The sequence below is a fragment of the Balaenoptera ricei genome, chromosome 4 (assembly GCF_028023285.1).
Source record: "Balaenoptera ricei isolate mBalRic1 chromosome 4, mBalRic1.hap2, whole genome shotgun sequence".
Taxonomy (NCBI): Eukaryota; Metazoa; Chordata; class Mammalia; order Artiodactyla; family Balaenopteridae; genus Balaenoptera; species Balaenoptera ricei.
The window spans coordinates 67,568,741-67,578,150 of record NC_082642.1 but is presented as its reverse complement, the minus strand read 5'-3'; positions in this window follow the sequence as shown (position 1 = coordinate 67,578,150).

The following is a 9,410-nucleotide window of genomic DNA, read 5'->3' as shown; positions in this document are numbered from 1 at the left end:
TACAGAGTGAAGTAAGTCAGAAAGAGAAAAACAAATACAGTATGCTAACACATATATATGGAATCTAAGGGGGGAAAAAAGGTCATGAGGAACCTAGTGGTAAGACGGCAATAAAGACACAGACCTACTAGAACTTGATTTACTGATAGTAGGAAGTGATGAATCACTACCACACCATTCAAATATAAGCATCTTCACCCCATCCACAATTGATTTACTCAGACCCTTTCATTCTCCAAGTCTCTAAATAAACTTCTATCAGCTGTGCTGACTTTTAAGGTGCCTAATTCCTGGCATTAACCCTTTTGCAATTCCTTCAGCAACCAGGTTGTCCAAGATCCCAGAATTCTTCCTGATCTCTGGAAAACTAAACCACCTCCCGCCTTTAACTACCTTAGCTTTCAATCTCAGAATTTCCTCAAAAAGATTAAGCAGAGGGGCTTCCCTGGTGGCGCAGTGGTTGGGAGTCCGCCTGCCAGTGCAGGGAACACGGGTTCGAGCCCTGGTCCGGGAGGATCCCACGTGCTGCGGAGCGGCTGGGCCCGTGCGCCACGGCTACGGAGGCTGCGCTCTGGAGCCCGCGGGCCACAGCTGCTGAGGCCCGTGCACCTAGAGCCCGTGCTCCGCAACAAGAGAAACCCCCGCTCGCCACAGCTGGAGAGAGCCCGCGCGCGGCAACGAGGACCCAACGCAGCCAAAAATAAATAAATAAATTAAATAAATTTATTTTAAAAAAGATTAAGCAGAAAAATCTGCTCTTCTCAATTCTGCTCGTACTCCCATACGCAGTGCGGTCTATGACCGTGCTCCATATACCGTCCGTAACAGTTACTGAGCGAAAGAAAGAGAAGCTAAAACATGGAGGTGACTTACCAAGAACCTTTAGAAGGTATTCGGGAAGAGGAATCAGAGGCAGAGTGTGGAAGCCGAAGTCTGTGAGGTTCCAGAGCACAGACACGTACACACCTCCCGCCTCCTTCACCAGCATTTGCACCTCTGCCTCTTGCTCCCCTCTGAGGCTGCGAATCTCTGCAGAGCGCGCCCCGTTCCTTATTCAGGCCCGTGCCCGCTGTGGGCGGAGGTCACGGGACGGACGCGACTGCCGGCTGACCTGGAGCTGAACCTGAGCGCTCGGAGGCTCCGCAGCCCCTCCCTGTCCTTGGATTGTACGTTCCGCCCACGGTTCCCACAGCTGGAGCCGGTTTCAGAGGCACAGGCTTGAGAGAGCGCTATGGTGTTGAGACCATCTTGACGGTGTAAGTGACTGAACGCAGTTAAGGCCTCTGCAGAAACTTTTAAAATTTGGCAGGCGGGTGGGGTGGTCTACCCGCAGCCGCGCGAGACCAGTCTCCTAGTAAGTTTCCTTGCTTGTTAAACCTGCCACCTACCAACTGGAGTGGTCTCCTCTTTCTGTAGTCTCTCCCTGCCCTCCGTGTACGGGGCCAGTTTCAAATTTCACCGGGGAAATTTCAAGGTCGTGAACCAACAATTGGTGAGGCAGCCAGGGGACCGAAGAAATGGGCCTTGGGAAGGAGACATCCTGGGGGCGGGGAAGCCGACTTGGCCAGTGACTTCTATGTGGGGAAGGGTGGCCCGCATGTTAGATGCTTGTGGGCCATCGAGTGAGTCAGGGGAGAGACCCCAAAACGCTGGCTGCTGTAATGCGTTTGTTTGAGGAACTGCGCAGGGCGAACCGCCGCAAACAAGGGAAATAAACGGCTGCCCCAGTGGGCAAGCCTCTAACTGTGGGCAGACGGGCTGCACCCCGACGCCCAACTGGAGGGGGAACCTCAGGTTAGACAATTGGAAGAAGAGCTGAGGATAGAGAAGGACGTGCAGTGTCCACGGCTCTGCTAGCTTCAGGGCTGGCCGGCGAGGTGGAAGAGCCGGGTAGTAATTTGGAGGCCTTAGCGTGCGGGTCCTGTGAAGTGAGGAGGGCGCAAGCTGCCAGGAATTAAGGTCTGAGTGTTTGTAGCAAAGCGGATTGGGACGGTAAGAGGTAGAATCCCTGGAATAGTGAGGAGAGCCAAAGCAGGATGTTGCGGTGATTGACAGTGAAATGCACAAAACGCCTCGAGCGGTATAACCCCTAAAACAAAGGAAACCGAAAGCACAGCAACAGCAACGCCAGCCAGCATCCCCCAGTTCAGGAAATGTTCATGATGAGAGAATGTCCGCCCACTGAGCTTATTGATCTAGCTACCAAGTTCCAGCAAAAGGCCAGGGAAAGTATCCAGGCATGGTTCGTGGGGCTGTGCTATACAGGGGACGGTGACATTTCTCTAATGTCACTGGGCAGCAGGCAGAAAAAATGAGCAACATCACCAAACACCCTGCCTTCCGGCAGCGCCTGCTGGGTGTTAAGGTTGGGGGAGGAGGGTATTCTAGGAACTCACTCCCTCATAGATTGGATTATTCTACCCTACAGGGAGGCTTGGCCCAATGATTGGGGGCCGGTGGGGGGGAACCTCCCTGGGCGTGTGCAACCCTGGAAATCTATAGAGGAGGTACAACAAATTCTTAGGGGTTTGGGAATGAGACAGGCCATCTACACCCCTGTCTTTGAAGGTCCTGAATTGGCCACATTCACTGCAGGAATTTAAGTCAAGATACTCCAATCCCACCCCAGTACCTGCTTTGGGATGCTGATATCCATGCCGAGCGCAGTCGTGGGAGAAGACATTTATGGTGTTGGGCAATTCATCGCTGGTCTGGGGGGAAACTGACAAATCCCCGGAACAGGTCCGGGCTTTGGGCAAGACCCAAGATGGAGGGAACTCAAAAAGCCAAAAGGCTATGCCAATCACCTGGAAAGGGTTGGGTAAAAGTAACCCGGAAGCAAAAGTGGTTTGACCTCACTGCTGCAGGGACCCCACCTGAAAAGATAGAGAGAGGCAACCCAATGTTGTTTGGTCAGCCTATGGAAAGCTTTAAAACCTGAACAACAATTCAGATCTGCCTCACCTGCCCCTGCTATCCCTGATGCCCTGTCTGCTCCCGCAGAGGCTTCGGGGATTCACGCTCTGGATATATGATACAAGCCAAGATTGCCTCCAGGTGAGGGCCCTTGGGGGCCTCATGTTGAGCTCACATTCACTGTTCCCCAGAAATAAACAAAAGGTGATGGCTCTGGTTGACATTGGAACCAAATGTACTCTAATATCATGGTAACCCTCAGAAGCAGCCATTGATGGTTATGGAGGGCAAATGGTTATGGTCAGAAAGGTCCTTTTGGCACTGCAAATCAGGTGTTCTCTTGCACTAGAATATGAGGTGTTTTTCTCTTCAGTACCAGAGAACATATTGGGCATTGTTATCCTACAAGGTCGAATTTTGCAAACCTCTATCAGTGAATTCCACATCCAGGTTAAAGTAATCAAACCAGTGTTGAGGGGAAATGCCAGCTGAGAACCAGTTAGTCTACTGCCTCCTTGAAGAGTAATAACTGTCAAACAATATAAATTGCCGAGGACACAGCATAAGGAAATAGGAGAAACTATCCAAGAACTGCACTGAGTGGGTATTGTGCGCCCTGCCCCTAGTGCTTTCAACAGCCCAGTATGGCCAGCAAAAAAGCCAGATGGCTCATGGAGGATGACCATGGACTACCAAGAATCCAGCAAGCCCCCCAAGAATTGAAGAAGTCATCCATGTGTCTGTACCCAACACTGCACCATCTTAGATACCTGGCTGCCACCTTAGGAGTGGACCATGCTGCACTAGACTTAGCAGATGCTTTTCTCGGTGTGCCCCTGGCCGCTGAGTCACCAGATCAATTTGCCTTCACACGGGAGGGGCAGCAAGGGACTTTAGGGAATTTCCCCAAGATTACCAACACAGCCCCACCAAATGGCATGGGACGGTAGCTTGAGATCTGTCCCTGTTCTCTTTCCCCACATCAGTAAAATGAGCCCATTACATTGATGCTAAAATGTTAACATGAAGACTTGCCTGTACTGCAGAACACTCTGCAGACTTCACTGGAACATCTGTGAGGGAGAGGATGGGCAGTGAACCCACAGAAAATTCAAGGCACAGACACCACTGCAAAGTTTTTGGGAGTCATTTGTGTCAGGTAAGATGTGTCTTGTCCCAGAAGCTGTGATTGATAAGGTGCAAGCCTAAATGGCGCCTAAGAACACAAGAAGTGCAAGCTTTTGTAGGAGTTTAGGGGTTTGGGAGGACTTTTATTTCCCACCTGGCACAGTGCCTCTATCCCTTCTACTACCTGGTAAAGGAAGGGCATGGGTGAGACTGAGGACCAGAGCAGCAAGCTGCCTTTGAGAAGAGAAAAATACTTGTGAAACAGATCTGGGCATCATCTCCCAAGCAAGGCCACCATTTGGGGTAGATGTGTCTGTGAATCTGGAAGGTATGGGTTGGGCACTATGGCAGAGACAACAAAGGAGAGGGTCCCAGCTCTGGAAGGGGGCAGGAGCCTGACAAACCACCACAGGGCACCAGCTCCTGACAGCGTACACAGTGCTCCTTCAAGTAGAGCCTCTCACACAGGAACAGCATATCATGTGTAAGGATGTCCCTTCCTAGCAAGGGGAAAGTTGAGAATATCTTCCAATGACCCACCTCTGCCATGGCTCAGACTCCCAGTTTGACTAAGAGGCATGCCTATTTGCAACAGAGGAACCTCCTGTCTGCCAGCCCACTCGCTCTAGAAATACGGGGACTACTTGGCCCTGTAGAGTATGTAGATCCTCCAAATGCCTCCACCCCTATTCCGGTGGCAGCCCCTGCGGCCTGTAAGGAGGGACTGGGGGAAATTCCCACTGATGCCCGGTATACAGATGGGTCTAGTAGGGCAAACAACTTCTGCACATGGACTGCAGTCACTATTCAGCCCAACACTGACGCCATCTGGCTGAAACAGGAATAAACTGGTGATCACTTGCGAGCCCTGACTGTTCTTTGCACTGATGGCTGGGCTGTTCTAAAGGGATTAACGCTACGGTTTGCACAATGGGAAAATAAGGGGTGGATAACCATGAAGAAGCCCTTGGGGGCTGGGATATGTGGGAAGACGTTTGGGTTCACCTCCAAGGGCCTAAACTGTCCTCACTGTCTTCCACGTCCCCGTTCATAAGGTACTGACACCCACTGGCAATCAGGAAGCTGATGTCCTAGCTTGGGTACAAGCCCTAGCAACTGACCCTTCGGTAGATACAGCAGATTGGGTGGGATGACATACTGCCAAGGATGCTGTGTTGCCCTTGAAATACATTGACTTGATTAATGCAGTAATGGCATGTCCTGTGTGTTCTAAACAAGGTCCAAGGCCACTGCCAAAGGAGTCTAGGGCCGTCCACTGGAGTTCCCAACTGGTGAGGGATTGGCCAGTTGATTATATTGGCCCCCTCCCTCTGGGTGAGGGTTCTAAATATGCCTGGATCTGTGTGGACACTGTGTCTAGCCTAACCCAAGCTTTCCCCTGCCGCTGCACAATCCAGGCTGCCACTATAAGGGGTTTAGAGAAACTGAGTACAATGTATGGATACCATTATCAAATCAACAATGATTGGGGGGTCATGTTTCAAAGGTCATGATATGCAAAGGGCAAAGAACATGACATTAGATGGAGGTGTCATCCCCTCTATAACCTACAAGCAGCAGGGTTAGTAAAAAGGAAGAACAGAATATTAAAGCAGCAGATTAAATTACAGGTAAAACCACTTTGGCCAGCTGGACTAAAGCTTTAATACATTTTTTTTTTTAATACATTTTTGAACGATCAACCAGGAGGACCTGCTGCCTCATACACCAGACTGGGGACCCCTGCCGAGGCACTCAACACTGTAAAGGTGTGGAAGTTGCTGGAAACAGCCATTGCCCTGATTCTCACCTTGGATGTGCTATGCTGCTGAGAATACCAAGCCCCATCATGACTGGGAAAGGCGCTATCTACTGGAATTTACAATGGGATGGGTGAGTTATTAGGCACCACTGGGTGAGAGACCTACTCAGCCTCCGCTGGGATCCCATTGTCCTGGTGCAGGCCAGACCTGTTGAAATGCACTATACCTAGAACTGAACACATACTACTGGGGGTCCTGGTCTGGCGTATCGCATCCCCATCCATCTCCTCAAGCCTGACAGTGTTGCTTCCCCTGGCCAATATGCATGGTGTGCGCAACCAGGTCAAATTCCTAAAGCCACAGCCACATTTACATCCAAGGATCAGGCCAGAGTGTAATTCTTATGGAAAGGAAAGAGGCTCCCATCCAAGTTCCTACTAACTATCTGTCTTTTTTTTTGGTTTTCAGGGAACAGTTTTTATTTATTTATAATTATTTAATTAATTACATTATTTATTTATTTGTTTGTTTATTTTTGGCTGCATTCAGTCTTCATTGCCCCGTGCAGGCTCTCTCTAGTTGCGGCAAGCAGGGGCTACTCTTCGTTGCAGTGCGCGGGCTTCTCATTGCGGTGGCTTCTCTTGTTGCAGAGCATGGGCTCTAGGCACACAGGCTTCAGTAGTTGTGGCTCACGGGCTCTAGAGCACACGCTCAGTAGCTGTGGCGCAAGGGCTTAGTTGCTCCGTGGCATGTGGGATCTTCCCGGACCAGGGCTTGAACCCGTGTCCCCTGCATTGGCAGGCGGATTGTTAACCACTGCACTACCAGGGAAGCCCCTAACTATCTGTCTTTTTGACCTTAGACTTCTGCTTCTCCTGTGGTGTTGGGTAATGGAATGGGCACCTGATGACTGGTTTGGCACTGACTGGTCATGCTGCCCAGGTATTTATTAGGTAGCCCCAGATGGGGCCCAATGGGTGTGTGGCACAAATCTTTGGCCATGGCTTCCACCTGGCTGGTTGCACTGTTGCACCCTGGGTTTTCCCTGGGCACAGGGGAGAATCCACCCCATGGTAACAGAAACTGCCCACCTCCCTCTCCTCAGGGCCAGATGGGCATGCTCTGTTTTCCACTGGTACAATCATTTGGCCACCACCTTTATTCCTTCCCTTGGCCTGGAGGGCATTATAGCACACATAGAAGCCCTTATTAATTCACCCGGTAACACTTCATTAATAGCCAGCAAAGCTTGTCCTTACTGAACACTGAAATGTCTCTAATGAGAAAAACTGTCCTCCAAAACAGAAGGGCCTTGAACATTATTACTTCGCTGCAAGGAGGCACCTGTGCCATTGTCCAAGCAGAATGTTTCGTGTTTATACCTGATGAGTCTGCCCAGGGATCATCTTTATTAAATATGAGGACACAGGTGAAGGCCCAGAGTGATCCGACCCCCAGCCTAGGGTACTTAGTAAATCAGCGGTTCCCATCATGGGGCTCTAGGTGGGAAGAACTGTTACTGGGGAATTATTATCTTAATCTGTGTTTTCTCTTGCATGTGCCTGTATCGTCACTGTGGTGTCTGCCTCCAGTGCAGCCAGACCTCTGCCAAATGTGCCACCTCCATGCTAGTGAAACCCCTTGCTGATCGCTCAGGGCGCCTTGCACAAGAGGGCAGCATGTGAGATTGTAAGAGCCGGGCACAAGGGGAGGAGTGTTGAAAGAGGGCATCGAGAGGACACGACCACCAGTTGACCTGTAAGCTGAACCCAGGCAATCAAAGGCTCCTCACCCCCTCCCCTGTCCTTGGGATGTATGTCTGTCCCCCTTTTTCACAACCAGAGCCATTTTCAGGGATGCAGCCTTGAGAGAGCAATGTAGTGTTGAAACCACCTGGACAGTGTACGTGACTGAACCCAGGTAAAGCCACTGTATAAACTTTTAAGATTCTGGCGAGTGGGTGTGGAGATCTGCTCGTCCAGGGGCAGCCCAAGCCTGCTTATTAAACCTGCCACCTACCAGTCTGCAGTGGGAGGCTGCTTCCTTCTTCAGTCTTTCCTTGCCCTCCTTGTACTGGGGCCAGTTTCAGATTTCACCCGGCGAAGTTTCCAGCGTCGCAAAGCAACACCCCAGCACCTGGCCTTGGGCCTGACACAAATAGGCAGCGAATGGTGGCTGAAGGCAGGGATGGAGGGAAGGAGAAAAGGGAGGGAGAAGAGGGGCAGCAGGATGGCAGGGCACAGAACTTTGGCACTAAGACCTGCCAGGCTCCGTTACTTGGGTGCAAGTTTGCCTCCACTCTAGATTTTGAGCTTAAGAACAAAGATCATTATCTAGAATCCTCTGTATACTCTTCCAGCCAAAAGGCCTAATATGGAATCAAACACAATAAAGCTTCACTAAATTGAATTTCCTCAGTGCAGCGACTCTGCTCTTTTCTTTCACTTTAGGGAGGCTGATGGGTAGGCTAGCCATAATTTTTAAAATCCACAGATTTTTGTAGATAGGTAGCTGCTAAATTCAAAATTATAATGGGTTCAGTAGCAGGAGGAGCAGCATTACTATTACTACTATTACTGTTACTACTGCTGCTATTCCTATCTCTTGTGCCCAGGAGTATTTAAAGATTCCCATGGGTAGGGCTTCCCTGGTGGCGCAGTGGTTGGGAGTCTGCCTGCCAATGCAGGGGACACGGGTTCGGGCCCTGGTCTGGGAGGATCCCACATGCCGCGGAGCAACTAGGCCCGTGAGCCACAACTACTGAGCCTACGCGTCTGGAGCCTGTGCTCCGCAACAAGAGAGGCCGCGATAGTGAGAGGCCCGCGCACCGCGATGAAGAGTGGTCCCCGCTTGCCACAACTAGAGAAAGCCCTCACAGAAACGAAGACCCAACACAGCCAAAAATAAATAAATAAATAATAAAAATAAAGGAATTCCTTTAAAAAAAAAAAAAGATTCCCATGGGTAAAGGAGACTGGAGTCTTTTAAAGGCTCAAAACTAAAGCACCAGCCTTCACCTTCTCTCTAGCACACCAGCAAGAATTGACTACCTACCTGGGGGGAATTAACAGAAGCATTATACCATCTAGCATAGGAAAACCAGGGCCTCAGGATTCAGAGGGCTTCAAAGCTAAGCCTGCTAAGCTGCATCAGTTTAAGGAAGATTTAAATGCTCTACCCGGCTTTCTCTCTGTCAGAAATGAATCACGTTGCCATGAGAAGGAAGCCCAGCAATGACAGCAAGCCCTGGCTTGAGGTCTGTTGGCACAGTCTCTCCTAGATACTTGAAATGTGAAGATGGCAACTGGGTTTCTGCAGTCATGCACCTTTGAGTTATTAGGAACAGGGATTAGAAAGAAGCCTTGCATTTAAAAACAGGTGGGTTTCTCTTAATTTCTAGGAAAGTTAGGAGTGCCCAGATGCTGCTGCTGATAGAATTGACTTCTATTCGCCTACTGCAGGTTGATGCTGTGTCATTTGTGCTTTATAAAAATCCAGAATCCTTAAGTGCTCTGATCAGTAACAGCCTTAGTAAACTGGAGCTGAAGGAGCTCCTCTGTCCACATATCTCGCCATCTTCCACTTCCCTTCTTCTGCTCTGCA